The 22,839-nt window shown below is 34.9% G+C and overlaps 2 protein-coding genes across 5 annotated transcripts in view; both read right to left on the reverse strand.

Annotated features, from left to right (window-relative positions):
- The window catches only part of LOC120418039 (neurocalcin homolog), a 328,306-nt gene that overhangs the window by 43,498 nt on the left and 261,969 nt on the right, over positions 1-22,839 (reverse strand). The gene's annotated exons all lie outside the window — the stretch shown is intronic.
- Positions 1-22,839, reverse strand: part of LOC120418038 (neuronal calcium sensor 2) — a 280,465-nt gene that overhangs the window by 1,120 nt on the left and 256,506 nt on the right. The gene's annotated exons all lie outside the window — the stretch shown is intronic.

Consider the following 22,839-nt stretch of genomic DNA (forward strand, 5'->3'; position numbering starts at 1 on the left):
TTTACTGTTCTTAGAAAAAATCGTCATCAACATCGGATTAATTACAATTAAATTTTACATTGTTTTGAAATGTTTTTGCAAATTGGTATTATTCCGCATGCCCGGATAGGGGAACTATATCCTTTTTCAGCTTATTTCTAATATCGGCCTATCAGCACTTTGACCATGAATTACAGCTTTCATAAGGTGTTTTTGACTGTTCCAAAGTAATAAATACCTCAAATAAAAGTGATCAAGCAACTCTCCATTGTTGATACATATGAAAATATTGATTTCATAGAGGAAAACGGCAAAGGTGATGAGAATTAGTCTAACGTCTTAGAGTGATAAAAAAGGATATTTTCCCCCTTTACCCAGTTTTTATAAATGTCAAAAGATTTACATTTAAAATCGTACCAATAGTTACCGAGATATCACGAATTGAAAATTGATAGATAACTAGATGACACTGAAAAAAACTTATATTCCGAAAAAAAGATAATTTCAGGAAACTTTTACACTCATTCATCTACATTTTTTTGCAGAAATGTTTTAAAAAATCGCAAAGATTTACCTAAAATTTCTACAACGTGAAAATAGTACCCTCTATCAATACATTGTAAAGTAATTTTCGATTACACTTCATTTCGCATCTTATTTTTTTTATTTTCTTCAACAGCATAAATGTTTTTTCCCATAAATCTATTATTTTTTCAAATATAACCCCGGTACCGTAAACCGGTGAGACATTTATAGGATTTCAATTTACTTTAAGAATATTTTCCAACTGTTTGTGTATTTTTTAAGATTATAATTTCTAAAACATGTACTAGGGTAAGCCACACAAGGTTCATGCACTATCTTTGAAAAAAAAAAAGTTTTTTCATTCATGCTTTTAAACATAGTTGCGGTGAAAATTCTAATTTCAAATTCCGGGGCGACTTTGATGGTGATAGTTTTTCTCGTTGAATTTCAATGTAAAATGTTGAAATTTTTTTATGTCAAATTTACCATCGCTAAAGTGGGTAACATAGTTTTGAAGAAAAAAAAACAATGTTTATATTTAGTTAACTAAGTTTATAAGCTTTTTCATAAAACACGTATAAATTTTATTTGAAATTGCTAAAAGTCCCAAATGCGTAAAATTTGCTAAAACAAGTTTTATAATTGATTCATATTGCATTTTAAACTGAATTCGAAGCACGAATCAAAACTTTTCACATTTTATAAAAAAATGTTGTACTAAAAATGCCTGTAAATTTAAAGATTTTTTTTGGAATTATTTTACAAAAACACATCATATATATTTTTTACAAACCTAACTTAACCTTCTTCTAATGGAAAATTGTCCAAAGAAACTAAAAATGCATTCCGTTTTCTGATTCGAAATCATGTTTTATTGAGAAAATCATGACACTTTGAGAAAATTGGAATAACGCTTTTTATCAACATTTTCTTAATTATAGTTAACTTACTATTTAAACTATTCAATATTTTATGAAAACTTCTTCTTGAAGTACTTTGAACACTTCTCTACAATTGTTTGTTTGATTCCATAGAATTCCATACGTATTTAATTTGTACACTTCATTTTGCGGAAAAATCTCAAACCTATCAAAGCCACCCCGTTTTTTTCTGGTACCAAATTTTGCAACATCCTAAAGTCTAGTCTTGTCTAGTCTTGTTTTAGTTCCCTGAAATATACCAAAAATCCTTGATGAAAGTTAAGAGAATTGGAAATATTCCTTTAAAATCCTTACCAATATCAACAACTTTGCCGAAGACATTAATTCGATCAAAACATCCCTTCTCTGAATACAGATTTTCTAATATTCTCATTTCCATTTTCTAAGACCAACCCGCAAAATTGAATGCAAAATGGCTTCTTTTGACATAGGGAATGCATAGTCAAATTTTCATCCAAATAAAAAGTACGAAAATTGCTAAAAAATTGCGAAATCAGCATTGAAAATTTTAAATATAAAAAATATTTTTTTCCCAAACGTCTACTTCCGATCTGTGATCTCAAAACTAAAAGCCTAAAATAAAACGATTTGATAACAATTGTAAAAGTAAATGTAAGCCTATTTATTCAAAGTTCGTTTAAAATCGATGGCAAATTTTGGCCATCGATTTTAAATGAACTTTGAATAAATAGGCTTACATTTACTTTTACAATTGTTATCAAATCGTTTTATTTTAGGCTTTTAGTTTTGAGATCACAGATCGGAAGTAGACGTTTGGGAAAAAAATATTTTTTTAAGAAATCAATTTTCATTTTCAATTTTACATTCCCTTTCTCTTAAAAAAAGTCTAAGTCTTAATTTAAAATTTGCAAAAAGTGTATAAGGGAAATATGTGAGGCAAGTGAAAATACTAATCTGAAATAAATATTTAAATTAAAATCTAGTACAGTCCAGATCCGATTATCCGAAGTGAAATTTCGCCAAAGCCTTCAGAAAAATCAAGTCTGGACTGTAAATGGAAGAAATATTAACAATAACTGAATATCATAATTGATAAATATGCATAATTTCAAAATAGTAGAAACATAGAACACTTTTCTTTAATTTTTTAATCAGTTGTTAAGTTTATAGTTTTTCTTTTTTTTTCTCGATATTTTATATCTGTTATAATGATAAAGTCATAGTTTTATTTAAGTTTTCAAGTATTTCACATATTCAGTGGTTTCAATGCAATTTAACAAATGAAAAGGCTAAGTGTTTTTTCACTAACAATATTTCACGGGGACCACAGCGCCAAAACACCAAATTTTACAGAAATTTCAAGAAGCGTTAAAAAACGTTAACACTCTACCGCCCATTTTTTTTTTTGAATTCTTATTTTTCCCGTGTTCAGGAGGTCATTTTGAGCTACTTTTGTTCTACAAAAAACAACACTTCTCTTGTTTTACGTTTTTCTTGTTTTATTTTTAGTATTTTAATTTGAATTAATTTTGTTTAGTATATGGCCTATTCTACCAGCTTCTATCATTACATTTTGCCTATCTTATTTTGTCATGTTTTTACATTTACTTTTTTCAATGTTTGCTCGTTTTTCACATTTTTTACTAGAAAATGGCAACATTATCATTGAAATTGTAAAACAATGCGTAAAGGCATAGTCTGGGACACTAGAAAAATTACTGCATACTTATTTTTACTCAAAAAAAAGGAAATGCTTTGACCCCTGAAAAACATTTTTAAAAACATTGGCATAGTCACATTGAACAAGTCAAACTTCCAACCCTAAAATTTTCTAAAATTTAAAGAGTTTTCCTTTTCAATGCTTTTTAAAGTTCAAAAATTGGTTGAAAAATTGATTTTTGGTGATTTTTCAGATTAAAGCCCGTCTAAAGACGGGGTTGGGATGTAAAGAGTTAAAATATATCCTAGAAAATGTAATTTTAAATATTCGGGAAGTTCACTTTTATTATATAATCATTTATCGAACTATTAATATTCTTACAACAGTTTTTTTTAAGTCAGGCTGATTTAAAATAAAAAATCCTTACCAGCAAAAATTCAGGTTTAAATTTGCAAAACAGACTTGAAAACAAAAGCTTTTTAATATAAGCTTAAACATAAAAAATATTGGCGTGTGTATGCTCCCTTTAATATATTTTTAATATTTGTTTAAAATCAAAATGGTAGTAAATAAAATTTAGCCCCATTCGTAACTTTTTTAAATTTAAAAGTTTATTAAACTTAAATTAAAACTGCGTAATGCAGTTTAAATTTAAAAAATGATTTCTTGATTTTTGACATTGGTACAAATCTGATTTTTTTTATAAAAACCTATTGTACAAATCCATATCTTAAATGCTAACATTAAAAAAAAAACATTGGTGATTTAAAATTAAATGTTTTGTTCGGGAAATAGTTAAAAAAAAACAAATATTTCTAATTGAGAAGACAAATTAAAATTAATTAGCAACATTTTAAAATGATGTAGTTGTTGTTCCTGAATTTAGAAATTTCAAAATATTTTTTAGAGGAGATCGGTGATTCTTTTGATTTCTTTTTTTTTTCTTATAAAAAAGGTATGTTAACAAACTACTGTGGCTGATCTGGAGTTGGTTTCAGGAAACCCATTATAAGGTTATTATGTTGGACCTACTAGAAACTCGTCTTGTTGCAAATCAAACTTCATGAAATTTTATATTAAATAAATTTTGTTGGAATAAGGCAGGTTTTTGGGTTTTCCAATCCCTTTAGATTGTAACATTTTTCTTCAATAGTCCTGATCAATACCCACATGTTTGCCTATGACACCAAATCGATGAGAATATTCCCATGATACAGATTTCCGAATAAAGTGCAAACATTATGTCATGGCAAAATTTTGTGAGACTAATTTGATTTTTGTTTGTCATTATTGATTGCAAAGCGATCTAAAATTTCATATTGATACTTAAAATTTAATGTTTGAAGAAAATTGCTTTTATGCCAGCATAAATGTTTCAAATTTTTTTTGCAATTACGTCTACTTACTTTTCCTGTCATTCTTGAACGACGACGAAATAGCCTACTTTTCTGTACCAAAAATAACAGAATCGAATAGCAACACTTTTCAAAATAAAAGCTGAAAAGTTCTACTGTTGAGTACTTGTTTCGAAAAGTAATACCTTTCAAATTTTTGTTGTTGCATAAACTACTATTGTCATAAACAAGATGGCTCTATTTACGTACTATTTTTGTACAAACCAAAATGTATGGATACTTTTACGTATCGACGAATGAGGCAACGTTTCTTCTTTGCCCACCTCCAAACCAAATCGTAAGTAACAAATTAAATCGATTTCTGCATGTTGTGGAAGAATTGTTCAAATGTATTATACCTTTTGATTTGGAAGTCTTTTTTGAGACCATGGAATGATTTTCCAATCCAAATTAGAAAACTTCAAACAATCACACTCTGCCCTCATAAATCACTTTGCGCGCAAAACTGCGATCCCAGCCCGTCTCCTAACCTCTCGAACCAAACAACTCAAAAAAAGAAAAGCCAATTGACAGAATCCATCAACCATGTGTTGCGCGGGTCATTTGCGATGGGCCGTTTTCCGACAAATCATCGAATACGGAGAGAAAGAGTAGGTATAGGCTCCTCCAACTCCCACAATCTGGCAACTGGCCATGGCAAAGAGGATGCATCGTCGCTAGCAATGATTGATGACCAGATTGGTGGTTCGATATGAATATTGCTTGCCCAGACTTTCCGGTTTTTGCATGATTTTCATTTTTTGGTAAGAAAGTGGAAAAGTTGACTAAGGAAAAAAGTTTTTTAAAGTTTTTAATGTTTTTTTTTCAGAGATTTTCTAAATACAATTTGAAGATTCAATATTTTATGAGTTGGTGGATTGGAAAACGCATTATATTCAAATTTAATGTCAACAAATTATGTTAAAATATTCACTACCAAAATTCGGTCCACACAAGTAGAAGCAACATATGGCCCTTTGTGTGTGCGTTCCATGTATCACCTTAAGGGAAGTTCCGTCGAATGGACGTTTCTGCTCGAATAATCTGACAGAAAATCTCCTCAATATAGACATAGAAAACTGCGATTTCGCCAACGACAGCGCGTTTGTGAATAAAATTGACACCGCAACATTTTCCCATAATCATCGCCGCATCTTCTAAAGAGCGGCTTCTTTCTATTGGGTGGGGGTGACTCTAGTCAGGCGGAAAATGGTGCCACGTTTCCAGATACCGAAAAAAGCGGTTGCCACAATATGTTGGCACCGGCTTCCCTGCTTGAAACGATGCTAATGATCATTGTCGGCACTTTCACTCTGGTTTTTCGCCGTGATACACTGTTGGAAAAGTTCAGAAATTTTAATTTTAGTGCTTTTTAAAATTAAACCAAGTTAAATGCCTTTAAAACCACTAATGTTCCTATTTTCGACCTATTCTGCACCTATTTTGGACCCAAAACAATCATTTTTCGTACAGTTCAAGTATTGCTGTCTTCGTCTTCACCAAATGTCTCTCGATGGGGCAATCGAGTGAGCTTTAACGCACACACACACACGCAAGCTTCGTCCAGATGTCAAAGGAGCAATCAAAACGAAGGATAATTTTGGGCACGTGCGTGGTTCAACCAAGGAAAATGTGGTTCGCTTCTTATCGTGTGAAAATGTGCTTGTATGTGTGCCTCGTATGTGTGTGTGCGCGAGACTATGCTTTGTTCTCGTTCCGTTTGGACGACAACGAACGGTGGTATCATCGATTGTGCGAAAGCGATTGATAAGGTCTCGCAGGTTTAAGAGCTGTGCGAAAAATGTTTTTCTTTTTTCTTGAGGGTGAAAGCACCAGCGATGGAGGTGAGTATTTGTGAACTGGTGGAATAATACTGTGAGAGTATGCCATTTCTAGGATAACATTAAGTGTAGCTGGTTTTGTTTTTCGATGGGACAACGAACGGAGAGCTTAAATCTTCGTGGGAAGTGACAGTAAAATGTGGGATAATGGTATTTCGTTATCGTAACAACATTTTTAAGGGCAGCATAATTAATTGGTGTGCGGATTGAATCCAACGACAAATATATTAGGAATATCATTTGCTTTGTACTCCAATCATCACATAAATAGGAATTTCCTAACCTAACGGGGAAAAAAATCCAGAGAGATAATCAATGGCTGCTCAAAACACATCAGCACATTTTATTAGGAGCACAAACTATGGATGTTTTAACTCATTGATTTTGGCAGCTGTCTAAGTGGGTTATTTGAAGCATCTGAGTAAATTTTGAGCGAAATTAATTAAATTAACCCACTGATACTTGAGCCTAAAGCTAGCGAAAAAAAATGTTTTTCATACAAAAATTAAATTATTAAATAGCTGCCAAAGCTGAAAACCGTTAGAAAATTGGGATTTTCATACATTTTTTCCAATTTTTCCCCATACAAACGTCACTCTCGAGTATCAATTTAATTTGACCGATTTTGCTCATACTTGACCCAGAGTCCTAAAATAGCTCAAGGAAAAATAATCAGCTTGTGGCGCAAGGTTTTGAAACAATGCTCCATATTCTGGGCACCTTACTGTCCATGCAAAAATGGTATGTAAATATTCGAAAATCTGTATCTTTTGAAGAATTTTTCTGATCGTTTTGGTATCTTCGGCATAGTTGTAGGCATTGATGAGGAAAAAAAAACAAGGAAACAAATCAATTAATTCTTTTTTAAAGGACTAAAGGGACAAAAATATACAACTTTTGACACTGACATTTAAAAATCGAGTTATGATTTTTGAAAAAATGATTTTTTATCTAAAAAAGATGATTTTTGTTCAATCAAAATTGCAATCAATTGACTAATTCTACTTCCCGATTTCTTAAAATAATGTCCATGATTGTTGATTCCTGAAAATATCCTTTTTCAAAAGTTGCAAAAATTTCCTACAAAATTGCCTTAGAGTTATAGAAGATTGGACCTCTGGTTGCAGAAATACAGCGAATTAAAGATAAAATATAATAGAAAAAGGAACAAGAAAATTTAAGTTTTCAAATCTCATCCAAACAACCTTTTTTTAGTATTAATATCTCAGAAACTAATAGTACTATTTGAAGTGTTCAAAATGAAACATTTGTGAAGTTTTCTGATCTTTTCGAAAAATCATTTTCGAAATGTTGTAAACAAGAGTAACATTTCAAAAAAGTAAAATATTCAATATGCATATAGATTTTCTCCGACGATTAACAGCCCTTTCTAAATAAAATTGCATGCCTGTTCCGGACTCTATTTCCAAATCATCATATTCTATCTTTTGCATTTATAATATCGTTAATTTCACAATTTTATATTTATATGAGAATAAAGATATCAGAGTATTTTTTTATAAAATACGGAATTTTATGAAACTTAAAGTATTTTATTCAAAAAGAGAAAACAGTGAAAATGTATTACAAATTTGGCTAAATTTTAATAATGGTATTCAATGTTTTGAAAATTAGAGTACTTTCATGAAATATGATATTTTGTGGAAATTTAACTATCGTAGAAAAAAAACTTTGATTAGTGAAAATGCATACAACATTTTGCATCGTTTAAAACCTATATTGCATGATACAAATTACGAAAATTTGAGTATTTTCAAAAACAACGGTCGTTTGTGAAAGTTTTAGTAATTTATTCCAAAAACTCACAAACAATGCAAATGCAAAAAAAAATGCATCATATTATATCCATAGTGAATGTTATAAAAACTTAGGAATTTGTTTTAAATTAGATATTTTGGGAATGTTTTGGTAATAAAAAAAACTTATAAAGCAAACTCCATTTTGTATTATTTAATACTCACAAAGAAATTTGTGAAAATTTGAGTATTTTTATCAAAAACTGTATTTTTATAAAATTTTGGAAAATCATCATGTTAAAATGCATACAAGGTATTCTAAATTATGAATATTACTTTAATTTGAAAAAAAATATTTTGAAGGCATTTTTGAGCATTTTTACAGCTTGGACTCGAATATCCGAAGGTCTTGAAAACATTTCACTTTAGACAATCGAATCAGTTTTTTTTTAATCGTGAACTTGACTTACTGCGCTACAAAAGTGAAAGTCCTAAATTTTTATAGTATTTTGCTTCAATAATAAATTTAAGTAATCTTTTTAAATGAGTTAACGATGATTATCCTCGACAAGATTTTCGCCGATAGAAAAATCGTATCGTTTTAAACATTTATGATGAACCTTAGTGTAATTTTCCCTGAAAATGTTGGATTAAAATGGCTCTTTGATTTGTTTTTTTTTTCAGAATATCTTTCACACAAAAATCAAACTGATTTACTTGTATTAAAACTAATCTTAGAGAATAAATCAGGGGTGCCCAACCTTTTTGCCCTGCGGGCCAGATCTGATATTTCTGAAGCAGTGGCGGGCCGGAACTGATATTTAATAAAAGTTGAAAAAGTAAACACATTTTTTTTCAATTTTCTTTTGATTGGCTTCTTCTAAAGTAAATACATAAAAGAACTAGTGTTGCAAATATGGAGTCCATTTTGCGATGCCTGTCCGTCGGGTCGCATGTTTTTTTCGCGTCGTTCGTCGTCGGTGATTTTGTCGGGTGAGTGCGTGCGTGTGTGTGTGAAGGTGCGGCTGGCTCTGGTTGAAAAATGACAGTTGAGCCAGTCCATTTTGCGATGCCTGTCCGTCGGGTCGCATGTTTTTTTCGCGTCGTTCGTCGTCGGTGATTTTGTCGGGTGAGTGCGTGCGTGTGTGTGTGAAGGTGCGGCTGGCTCTGGTTGAAAAAATGACAGTTGAGCCAGTCCGTTTTGCGATGCCTGTCCGTCGGGTCGCATGTTTTTTTTCGCGTCGTTCGTCGTCGATGATTATGTCGGGTGAGTGCGTGCGTGTGTGTGTGAAGGTGCGGCTGGCTCTGGTTGAAAAATGACAGTTGAGCCAGTCCGTTTTGCGATGCCTGTCCGTCGGGTCGCATGTTTTTTTCGCGTCGTTCGTCGTCGGTGATTTTGTCGGGTGAGTGCGTGCGTGTGTGTGTGAAGGTGCGGCTGGCTCTGGTTGAAAAATGACAGTTGAGCCAGTCCATTTTGCGATGCCTGTCCGTCGGGTCGCATGTTTTTTTCGCGTCGTTCGTCGTCGGTGATTTTGTCGGGTGAGTGCGTGCGTGTGTGTGTGAAGGTGCGGCTGGCTCTGGTTGAAAAAATGACAGTTGAGCCAGTCCGTTTTGCGATGCCTGTCCGTCGGGTCGCATGTTTTTTTCGCGTCGTTCGTCGTCGATGATTATGTCGGGTGAGTGCGTGCGTGTGTGTGTGAAGGTGCGGCTGGCTCTGGTTGAAAAATGACAGTTGAGCCAGTCCGTTTTGCGATGCCTGTCCGTCGGGTTGCATGTTTTTTCGCGTCGTTCGTCGTCGGTGATTTTGTCGGGTGAGTGCGCGCGTGTGTGTGTGAAGGTGCGGCTGGCTCTGGTTGAAAAAATGTCGGGTTGCATGTTTTTTCGCGTCGTTCGTCGTCGGTGATTTTGTCGGGTGAGAGCGCGCGTGTGTGTGTGAAGGTGCGGCTGGCTCTGGTTGAAAAAATGACAGTTGAGCCAGTCCGTTTTGCGATGCCTGTCCGTCGGGTCGCATGTTTTTTTCGCGTCGTTCGTCGTCGGTGATTTTGTCGGGTGAGTGCGTGCGTGTGTGTGTGTGTGTGAATGTGCGGCTTGCTCTGGTTGTCACGATGACAGTCGAGGCAGTCCGTTTTGTGGTCACCTGTATGTTTGTCTATTCCTTTCTATTGACGTGGCTTTTTTTCTTCTTAGTTAGATTGTAAAGTTCAAATATCGCGATCGTCTTTCTCGTTAGTCAGTCGGGTTTCTTTGTTCTATGATTCGCGATTGTTTCATGGGAAGATTCGTTTTTAATTGCGTTAGCATAATATAAATTATATTTGACCTTTCGTTTCCCGCGAAATCACCTTTTAGCATTATAGCTCGTAAAGCACGGTGACAGATATTGTTTCAAAGCGATTGTTCAAGTCCTTCAGATAACTCATAACTCATCAGTTATTAATTGGTCGCTCATCTTATAAAAACTTAAAAGTATAAATAGTCTCAGGTCAACTCTACGTAAATGTGTTACGCTGAGTATAATATTTCACCTTTTAATTACACACAATTTTGATTCTATCTTTCCACAGCCGGCTGTCTAAGATTAAATCATTTGTGCTAAACTCAACACCAAATAACCGGGAATGGTCTCATCCGCATCATCCGATTGTTTGCCTTGAGAATACATAATACATCACCCTATCACTCAACAAAATTCATTGATTATTGGGCCACATCATCATCCTCTATGATGAATCCTGGCCATTACCCTTTCCCACTAACAAAATCCCAAGTAGAAGTAGTTTTCCGGCACACGCGGGGGTGTGGATATCGTATAGAACCCACCCTTGGTAGCAGCCTGTGCTAACTAACATTCCCGTCCCGTTCCCTCGAGATCTACAAACTGACATGGCGGGCGCCGTTGGTGGCCAATGACTGTTTCCTATTAGTAACGGCTCTAGTTTTGATGATCGTGATGTTTTATCTTTTCAGCGCATTCATGCATGCTGTTGATAAGGGAAACATTATTTGATCGTTGAAGCGTATGACCGGTTGTGTTGATAGGATATTACGGTTCTGTTCAGCAACGGAGAAGGACAACCATGGGTGGTCTCTCATGCTCATGCTCATGCTCAAAAGAACTAGTGTTGCAAATATGATTCATATATCTTGATTTTAAGAATGAAAAACAAAGATAACATTCAAAAATGTGTTTATTTGACTTATTTTAATTTTTGTATGTTTGAAATTGTATAGATATTACTTTTGACGATTGCAATTAAATGCCTTGATATAATTTTTATAAAAAAAACATTAAAATTTCAATGATCGTTGCAATATTTTGAAGTTTTTGATAAATTTCTTAATTGTTTTTTTAAATATTTGCAGGAATCTATTTTCAGTATGATTAATTTGATTTTTTAAGCTTTTTTAAAAAAATTTATCACTAAAAAGTTATTCTGGAAAAATACATTACTTTTGCTTACTTATTTATTAAAAAAAAAGAAAATAGAGAAAAAATCAATTTGAAGTAAACAAAGTTAAAACTGAAAGAAATAACATTAAGTTTCTTTTTGTAAACTTTTAGACAACAATCCAAGTTTTTTCATAAATTTCACAATTTTACAAAATGGATAATTTTGTTTTCCTGCACAATTTTTCAGTTTAAAAATATCAATATAAAAATTATAAAAATTAAATTCAAACATGAAGAATGTTTTTATAATATGATAAAATTTGATCTCAAGTTATTTTCTAATTCAGACAATAATTTTATTTATTTAATACTTCATGAGCAGCCTTAAGGGCCGGTCATAGAACTAATTTGAAAAGGCGTCGCGGGCCGGATGAAATGGCTTCAGGGGCCGGATCCGGCCCGCGAGCCGGACATTGGGCAGGCCTGAAATAAATGATTTATAGTTTTTACTAGTAGAAAAAGTCATTTTTCGTTTCCAAAACAATCGGGGAAAACTAGATTTTAAATAGTATTTTTGCAATCCCGCTGACAAACTGTCAACTTTTCCTGTCCTTTTGGAGAAACGAAACGGCCTACTTTTCCCAACCAAAAATTACAGAATTGAATTTTTTTACCTTTCAATAGAAGTGCTGAAAAGTTCTACCTATCAGCACTGAAATGGGTGCTGAAAAGTTGAACTTTTCAACACTAGTATCGAAAAGTAATATTTTTCAATATTTTTCTGTTTTGAACAGTTAGTTTACTGTTAGTTAGTTTAGTTTTCAATTCATGTGTTAGTTTACTGTCAATTCATGTGACACAGAAGTCCATTCAAGAAGCGTTTTTCGGAATTGCCAAAAATGTTGTAAGCAACTCGTTGCAAAACTTGATCTTTTTAACACTCGTCGTATTTTACCAACTTGATAACTTCATAGGATAAATGTACAACTCGTGCTGAAAAAATCATCTTTTGCAACTTGTGGCATAAACTACTATTGTAATGCCCTTATTTGATGTTAATAACAGTCATTGTGTAAAAAATGATAAAAAAAAGCTTTTGCTACAAAATGTGCCTCACAAAAATGACAGAAATATGGGTTTAAAGAAGAAAATTTAAATAGAAAATGGACTTTCCTTAGTCTTTTTGAAGATCAAGTTCCAAAACTATGCACTTGCATGTCCTAAAACAAACTGTTTAAAATAAACGGATGAAGATCACCAGAATACCACTTCAAATAAGTTTTAAATGAACTCATCCAGAATCAACAAGTTTGTTATGGTTACACCACGATGTCTAAATTCGAAATTCAGCTGAGCACAAAAACAAACATCTTGCCAAATCGAACGAAACTCGCACCACGATGATGGCGATGTGGCGGTTCTGCCGATGAAGTTGAGGGCTCACTCGTGATTTCCTAAATTAATTACCGGCCACGTTTTATCGCATTACTTTGCGTGTGCTGCGAAAGGTGGGTGGCAAGTGCCCGGAGCATTTCGCAAGGTTCTGCTGGTTTCAGCAGAGCGGATGGATGGATTGATCCGGTGGCGTGTTCATGGTGGTGCCATCAACAGAACCGATACCACAACCGGCATGTTGTTCGAGGGTGGTTCATGAAATGGAATCTTATAGAAGGAGCCACCCTACTGTAACCCTTTTTCCCCCAACTCTAACTGTGATGGATCGAAACTAAATGAGAGGAAGCTTTTGCCAAGGCTGACTGGAAATGCTTATTAAAAGGAGGCATCTTCCGGAACGACGGAGATGTGTTTGTACAGGAAGTGGCAACACACATCGTGAAAGCGGATACTTGTTACAAACACACACGCATGGAACGCGTCGAATTTCCCGTGGGAGGTTTCCGCCCCCAGAACGGGGAATGGGTTAGAGGAACCTTCTGAAACATTGAGCATCCTTTAATTGGGTTTTGGGAAAAGTGAATAATTACTAACATTGGGGGTTATAGCAGTGGGAGTTTGGTGATGTTTTGATGAGGTAGTTTAAAATCGATTTAGAAATGGGATTCGCACCATTTGAGGATTGAAATCAGCCGTAAAACTCATTTATATTTGTTTCGAGTTACTTAAATGGTAATTTTAACTAATATGAGCTTCACGTTTGAAGAGACATTTTTTTAATTAAATTATTAAATCAGAACACACATTTTTCATATACTTCATAGCAGTCTCCTTAAATTCAGGAACGATCAGTGCAGACCCGTCTTTCTTTAAAGAAATTCATGTTTGTATGGAAATTATTCAAATATTATTTGCATTTGAAATTCTAACTAACAAAAACCCTCTGTTTAAAGAACTTGCAGGTTATTGTGAAAGTTATAATCGCTTCGAACTTTGTTCTCTCCAACAAATTTGTTGAGTAATAAATTTTCCATTTTCTATTAATATTATTTTATACAGTCGACTCTTTAGCTGTCGATCTTCTCGATATCAATATTGCTGCTATCGATGAATTATTCAGTCCCTTCAAACTGCATACTTCGATTGGCTTTATTCCTCGATATTTTCTCTTGCTTGAACGATCTCTTGCTCGACGGTCCCTTGGATTCTGTTTGCTGTAAAAATCTCTTCCGGTTGTCAATATTGTCACTATCTCATGGCTTGCATAGACATTTTTCTTGGCGAAACGAAGCTTTGAAGGGTGTTTGACATTAGTTTGTTTTTGTTTGCTGGACGTTGCCATGATTCTCTCCCATAGCCGGGTACCAAGAAAAGCATATTTTCAATCGAGTCTTCATTTTGCATCGTTCTGTAAACTGATGATTCTCTTCCTCGACGGTCCCTTGGATATTGACAACCAGAGAGTCGACTGTATAAAGTATTAAGAAACCAAAAGTTTTCAGAACCGATTTCCATTTTGTTTCAAATGTATCGATTGAAGTTCCATGCATTTTGAACACATTGCATGAAACCCGTTTCTACGAGACAATCCAATCAACCATCGTTCCACCAAGGCTCCAGAAATCGTCACCGGTGCCAATCTACTTCCCCTAACGACTTTACTGACTGCGGCAACGCCGGTCCAAACAGCCTAAACCAAATTGAAAAAATGTTCGCACTTACTCGTACAAGCTGGCAACACTGCCAACCAACTGCTGTCTGGTACACACTTCCGATAAAGAGAGAGAGATTTTTCGGGGTAGACTGGATCGTTAACATTTTTTTTTTGGGTTGATGTTGCTACGAAAGGGGACTTCCGAAATGGCCTGCAGTCAGTGCCCCAGACTATGCGTCGCCGGGCGGTTTGGGTTCCGGCAAAAAGGCCGGACCAGGCAGCCTGGGGCCAGTTGTGAGTACTGTGCTCATGGTCACCACCACATCGTGCATCATGAATTGTATGAGTTTTTTTTTTCTGTTGGCCTGACTTTACCAACTGGGCTCAGCATGATAGGGACTTTTGAACAACAACTAGAGCAGAAGAGTTAAAGTGGTGTTGTCTTGTGAGCTTTTTAAGAGGAAAAAGAAGTTTGAATGATAACTATTTTCAATCCACAAGGACCATTGCTAGCAGAAAGAAACACTTTTTTGAATAAATCTTCGAAGATATTACCACAGTTCTCCAAAACGAAACGAATAGTTTGGACCTCTAACTATTAGGTACTAGAAAGACCACTTGATATAGCAATATTTTTAAAACGATGGCCTGTCAGCTTTTTAAAAGCTTCGAGGATGCCACGATGAAAAACGATTTCAAAATAATGCTAACAGCACTTACCTAGCATCATAAAAGTAAGGTTGCAAACCACACTATCAGCACCGGTTCAGCTCTTCGCAATCTGCCAGGAACAACTTTTTCCGTTGATTTATTATTGCTATTTATCTTAATTATATACGTACACGTGTAGCGGAGCATACACGTGTAAATATTCCGTCCCCGAAAGCACGAAAAAAGCTCTCTCTCTCCCTAGGAGAGGTGAATTTTCATCCTTTTAGGAATTGGCACCCAGCGATGAAAGTCACGAGGGGTTTGCAAACTATCACCATAGCGCTTCACCTTTACAGAGAATCTCGAAATAAGGGGTTGGGTTGGCGCCCTGTAATTACAAACTTCCAGGCAACCCTCGCAATTATTTATTGGGGCTGGAAGGTGTCTAGCTGGAGATATGTATGCCGGCAAATAGATGGGGAGCCATTTTCGCGCTACAGCACGGCGTAATGACTTTTCCGAGGGTGCTGAATTGTAATGACATTAATCATTTTCGGGGAGAGAGTGAGGTTATTGCTTGCGAGTGAAAGTAGTAAAATTGCAAAAGTTTGGTTTTAAAAGGGAATGATAGAAGTCAATCTACGGCTCGGTCCTAACCAGGTCCCAGTACCAAAAAGGACCTAAAAATAATTTTATGTTAAAAAATATAAGTCAATCAGAACAATACACCAAAAATCGATTCTTGTTAAATCGAATCAACTCTTTTCCAAACAACGAATTCCAATTTATTAGATTGATATGAATAATAGCAAAATTTATTAATGACTTGATTTCAATTTTTAATAAACTCTTGGTTGGTTTGGTTTGAATTAGGTTTAAACGTTGAAGATTAGGACTCCGCAAAAACATTGTTTAGTTCCTTCGAATCTAGCAGCGATCGAAGCAGAATTGGCAACATAAAACGGCATAATAAATAAGTATATTGAAATACAGTCGACTCTCTGGTTGTCGATCATCTCAATATTGCTCCATCTATCGATACTTTCTTCAGTCCCTTGAACCCCTTGAATCGTTTGAAACTTGATGCTCTTCTTGTCTCGAAATTGTTTTTAGTTCACTGCGATCTTCTCTCAATGATCTCTTGGAATTCAATTGCTCCAAAAATACCCTCCGGTTGTCAATAATTTTTGCTCATGGCTTGCGTAGAAATTTTCTCCCTCCTGAGTGCATAATTGACAAAGGGAGCGCGTGGTTGTAAAAAATATTCGGAGTGAAAAGTGATTTCTTTTGTGATTTTCAAAGCCCTTCTTAAATCATCGTTGATCGGAAGGCACGGCGTCGGGTGGATTGTGTTTAAATTTTTCAAATGAGGTTTTATTTTTTGCGGTAAAAAGCCATTTCTATATAATGAACGAAAGGCGCACTGACAATTTGGATCGTTGAGTTAATAGTGGAGCAAAATAACTGTGTGTGAGTGAGTTTGTGGGTTAACCAAAAAGTCCTTCCCATAACATCGTTGCTCGGAAGGCTCCCCGACGGGTCTGTTATGAAAGTCCTCCCCATAGCGTCGTAGCTCGGGAGGCATCGAAAAGTCAATACCTTTTCCTACTAACCCAAAAAAAAATAATCACGTGATGCTTGAGGAGATGCTGTGAAACTATGTGCTTGATGAGTCTGCAACTTCAACTGTCGGACTAACATTCCTCACTTTCGTTGAACTGCAGGCTTCTTGGAGGGCGCCGGTATTGACTAATAATGTAGAGATCTTCAGAGGTTAAACAGTGAACGGATGGTTGGCTCCCACTGATCATTTTTGATTCATTGTTTAACTTCAGCTGATCTGTCAATAACGGAGTAGCAGCTCATTGGCAGTCAACCATGCTCATGCTCATGCTCATGGCTTGCGTAGATATTTTCTCCCTCCTCTCTCTCTTCACCGTTCTGCAAACTTCCTAGATGGTCCTTTCGATATTGACAGCTTCTTAATAAAAAAGAGTGTAATTTTGCAAGGTTGAATTTTACCTATTTTTATGATAAAATTTAACCTCAATTAAGATTGAAAAAGTGATATTACACTAGAAAAGTGGTAAAATTACACATTTTCAGAGGTAAAATTTCATTTTTTTGACATAAAAGATGTACCCTTCCACACAAAAAAATATTTCCGAATGTTACATCAATTATGATGTTCTACAGTTTCTAGAAAATTGACGAAAGGCTGCTTTTAGTTCAGATAAAACTTTGATGCAAATCATTTTACCTCCCAGAATTTAAATAGTGTAAATTTGGAAGCAGCAAAAATTTGAAATTGTAATATTACCTAATTTTTTATTTAGTATTACATCAATTTGAAAAAGTGACGAAACAATGGAATAGTGGTGAATTCACACATTTATAAAAGTAAAATTAAACATTTTTTTTTATTAAAGATGTAACCATTTTCCAGGTGAGCAATTCTCCACGAAATCGGTCATTTTTAAGAATTTTATTTTTTGTATTTTTTAATCCGACTGAAACTTTTTTGGTGCCTTCGGTATGCCCAAAGAAGCCATTTTGCATCGTTAGTTTGTCCGTATAATTTTTCATACAAATTTGGCAGCTGCCCTAGTAACATTGTAGGTTTTAGGTAGGCCATAAAAGCCTATTTAGGCCGTATGAGGGTTTCCAGAACCATGATAAAACCTGTAAGTTGAAAAATGTTACTAGGGTGTTCATACAAAAATGATGTATGAAAATTCAAAAATCTGTAACTTTTGAATGAGTTTTCTGATCGATTTGGTGTCTTCGGCAAAGTTGTAGGTATGGATATGGATTACACTGAAAAAAACATTATATAAGTTAAAAAATTTGATGAATTTTATCGAACTTTTTGTCACTAAAACTTGATTTGCAGAAAAAACACTATTTTTATTTTTTTTTCATTTTTGATATGTTTTAGTGGACATCAAATGCCATTTTTTCAGGAATTTCCAGGTTGTAAAATCAAATTTGCAATCAAAAAGTGCTTTAGTGAAATTTTGATAAATTGCACCGTTTTTAAGTTAAGGCCATTTTAAGGTAACTTTTTTTTCAAAATAGTCGCAGTTTATCATTTTTTAAAATATTTTTGAAAAGCTCAGAAAATTCTCTATATTTTGCTTTTTTTGAACTATGTTGATAAGACCCTCAGTTGCTGAGATATTGCCATGCAAAGGTTTAAAAACATGAAAATCGATGATTTCCAAGTCTTACCCAAACAACCCACAATTTTCTTATGTCGATATCTCGTAAACTAATGGTCCGATTTAGAATGTTCAAATATTCTTTAAATATTCATTCGTGAAATTTTCCGATCTCTTCAAAAACAGTATTTTTAAAAAATTTAAATAAAGACTAAAATTTCAAAGGGGAAATCTTGAATATTACGCTCTTTTAAAATGTTAATGCTGGTTTAAAATTTTTGAAAATATTTTTTTCGAAAACATCGAAAAATTTCTTGAATGTTTCATATTTTAACATTGAAAATCGGACCATTAGTTGCTGAGATATTGACATTAGAAAATGGTGTGTTGTTTAGGTGAGACTTAGAAAACATCAATTATCCTGTTTTTAAACCTTTGCATGGCAATATCTCAGAAACTAAGGGCCGTATCAACAAAGTTCAAAAAATCAAAATATAGAGAATTTTCTCAGCTTTTCAATTTTTTTTTCAAAAGTGGACAAACATGTGCACTAATTAAATAAAATGAAAAACTGCGACTATTTTGAAAAAGAGTCACCTAAAAATGGATGTAACTTGAAAAATTGATTCTAACATCGACAAATGAAATTGAAACAATTTTGCGACCAATATTTCGACTTTTTGAAAAAATCAGTATTGATTCAAAAATTCATAACTCGGTCAAAGATTTTTTGAACAACCTGGAAATTTCTGAAAAGTTGGTATTTTATGTCCTCTAAAACAAAGCAGAAAAATAAAAAATAGGGTTTTTTTGCAAATCAAGTTTTAGTGACAAAAAGTTAAATAAAAAATCAGCAACATTTTTTTAACCGCTATCATTTTTTTCAGTGTGTTCCGTATCCATACCTTAAAATTTGATGAAGACACCAAATCTATAAAAAATCCTTCAAAAGATACAGGAGCAATTCTCTACCAAAACCGGAAATGGACTTTATTTGTATTCTTTGATTTGGCTCAAACTTTGTGGGGGCCTTCCCTATGACCAAAGAAACTATTTTGTGTCATTGGTTCACCCATACAAGTCTCCATTCAATTTTGGTAGCTGTCCATTAGGGTGGGTACGTTTTTCAAAAAGTTCTCGGATCAAGTTTTAGTATGGTTCCCCTTGTAGGGCATGCCCATAGGGACTTTCATGCCAAATATCAGCTCATTTGGTTGTGAACTGGCTGCGCGCATCAGGGTTAATGTTTACATGGGAATTACTATGGGAAATTGGAACTTTTTGTTCAAACTCTCCTACAGGTCTGGGAAAATCCCGCGCCAACTTCTGGTATGGTCAGGCATCAGGAGAATGGTCTGGAGAACACTTTTCCCGAAGAGAGCATATGGATTCGTTGTCCCTAGACCTGGCGCATCGGCAAACAATCCGATGTCTCCGAAATCAACGGTTTTCCCTCAAAAAGCATCACATTTTCCTTAGCATGCTATGAAAGCTTGATAAACACCGCGACGCCATATGTCAGACAGCTACCACGTGGGTGAGAAACGGCTGGAATATTTAATTGCAAACCTTCTTTTAACTAGAAAATGATCATTTCGAGTAGTCCTGATATTATTTAGTCGAATTCAAAATCTTTGCATAGCAAATTTGTATTTTTTTGCAAATATTTCAACCACGTGGTAGCTGTCTGACATATGGCGTCGCGGTGTTTATCAAGCTTTCATAGCATGCTAAGGAAAATTTGATGCTTTTTGAGGGAAAACCGTTGATTCCGGAGACATCGGATTGTTTGCCGATGCGCCAGGTCTAGGGACAACGAATCCATATGCTCTCTTCGGGAAAAGTGTTCTCCAAACCATTCTCCATAGGCCTGACCATACCAGAAGTTGGCGCGGGATTTTCCCAGACCTGTAGGAGCGTTTGAACAAAAAATTCCAATTTCTCATAGTAATTCCCATGTAAACTTTAACCCTGATGCGCGCAGCCAGTTCACAACCAAATGAGCTGATATTTGGCATGAAAGTCCCTATGGGCATGCCCTACAAGGGGAACCATACTAAAACTTGATCCGAGAACTTTTTGAAAAACGTACCCACCCCAAGTAACAATTTTAGTTTTGTAATAGTTTCAAAGAGATTCTGTAGAGCTCCCAAGTAAATTTCATCGAAATGCCATTTAGTCCTACATGCTGAGTTAAAAACGAGTTAAATCAACATTAAAACCAAAATGGACTATTTTAGGAGGTTGTCCAGAGTATTATTGAGGAGCATCGTGAGACGTACAAATTTTATTGTGTGTTTTATTAAAACTTTATTGATCTCTTCAAAACAAGAGCAAAACTGTTTGGTTTGGATTAAGGTTTTCTTGTAGTCTGTGCGCATTCTTGAATCCTTCAACAAAACATAAAGCATTTATGTTTTGGTATTTGTAGCAAACCAAAAAGCCTTCGTGATAGACTGAGTAGTTTTCTAATTTACTTGATTGAAAGCAATTATTCCTACATGCAAATACAAAAGGCTGAAAGCAGATAAAAGTTATTTGACTTCAAATTAATATTATTTGTATTAGTAACACAAATGAGTTGAGTTTCAACATAAAATTAACCGTGATAGTTATGCCAACATAATTTCATCGAACAATTTTCAAAGATAGCTCGAAAAACTAATATGCGCACTTTCGATTCACTATAAAAAGTCAAGATTTTTTTCAAAAAAACAATGTTTTTGCATATTGTTGCTCCCAAATTCAATATGGCTACGCTTTTCGGCTGCTGGCACCTTCCAGCAACATGGCGAAGTTGATTAAATATAAATGTTCTTGTTTAAATCTACATTAAATCCATTCCTTCTTGAACAGGAGTGGCTCAAAACTTGCCAAGACTTACACGATTTATAAAAGTTTTACAATGGCTTTAATCAGATCCAACAAAATTTATCATGGCTTTCATCAAGATCAAATCGCACAAGGCGAGGACGTAGCGCATGCGTGTTTTCTCAGCTGCAAAAAGATCGCCATCGGTGGTGGACAACTTGAATTTCAAAATAACTGCATAATAAAACACAGGCTTGCATTTCAACGGTATTTATTTATTCGAATAACTCATCCAAAATTAAACACACATCTGGTCACTTGATAAAAAACAAATCACAACTTTTTTCATGTAGGTTGATGAACGCTGTCCAAAATCACTTTCACATTGTAATCACCGCAAACTTTTACCAAATTGTGTGTACTTGTATCTTTATCTCACCAGCACAATAGACAGAATATAAAAAATAGTAATGGTAATAGATTTAAACAGTTAATTTTAGAAAAAAAAGGGAACACTTCCAAAGGGCACCAATCAATCTTTGAGCGGAACTGTCAATGATTATGCGTAGGAATACATACAATAAATCTGATGGGTTTTATTCCAGATAAATTTAAGGTGTTAAAGTTTTACTGATTGCTTTTCGTATACCATGAACATTTATAACAGTATTTGTTAAAACTCAAAAGTTTTTCACTAAGAAATGTCAACCAAGCATGAGGACGCCCTCATTAGACGCCATTCCGTCCATTTCGACTAACAACTGGTTCAGGGTTTATTCCGACGTTCATTCAGGGTTTACTCCAATCCGTTCAAGCTGAGGAATGGAACCTGCACCTCGGTGGCCACCGCCTTCGCCAACAGTGTCTTCCCACTCCCAGGGGAACCCAGCAGTAGAGCACATTTGGGAACCTTTGCCCCTAGCCGATCCGGTACCTCCAAATAATCGACAAATTACATCATATCCTGCTTCGCCTCCTGAAGACCAGCGAAGTTTTTGAAGAAAACTCCCTGACCTCCATTAACTGGATCCACCGCGTAAGCTTGGGTCGTTCATCTGCTTGAAGCTTATTACACTGATTGTTTCCGGATACCCCTCATTCAACTCGACAGCGCTATTATCACTCCCGTGGCCACCAGCGTAAACAGAATCTTCCCACTAATGTACCCGCTCCGTTTCACCTGCATCGAAACCCCATCCTTAATTCCCAAATGCGCCAAACCCTGCCTCAGCTTCTCCTCAAACTTGTCCACGTCCGCCACGGCAAAAAAATATAGTGAGTTTTGCGTTACTCACATCGATAAGTCGAAGTGACAGTTTAAATCCAACAGGAATGTATAAATGCTATTTGAAGACGAAACTGATTTAAATCAGGCTTCGTTAAAGTTAATAAGCAACACAATAATCTCTCCAAGATAGCTTAAAGTGTTGCGAATAAAACCGATTTAAAACTCTACAATGAATTCTTAACATTATCTTGAAGAAATCTTAAACCTATTATTAAGTGTTGTGTCAATGAAACCAGTAGGTTCTAACAAAAGTTATAGTAAAACTTTGTAGCATTTTTTAAAACTATAATAAAAATATATAAGAATATAAGGCATTTCACTTGCTACTTGGGACCCTACTGTCCATACAAAAATGGTACGTACATATTCAAACAGCTGTAACTTTCGAGTGAATTTCTGATCAATTTGGTGTCTTCGGCAAAGTTGTAGG

Source organism: Culex pipiens, chromosome 3 (genome assembly GCF_016801865.2).
Source record: "Culex pipiens pallens isolate TS chromosome 3, TS_CPP_V2, whole genome shotgun sequence".
NCBI classification, from domain to species: Eukaryota; Metazoa; Arthropoda; class Insecta; order Diptera; family Culicidae; genus Culex; species Culex pipiens.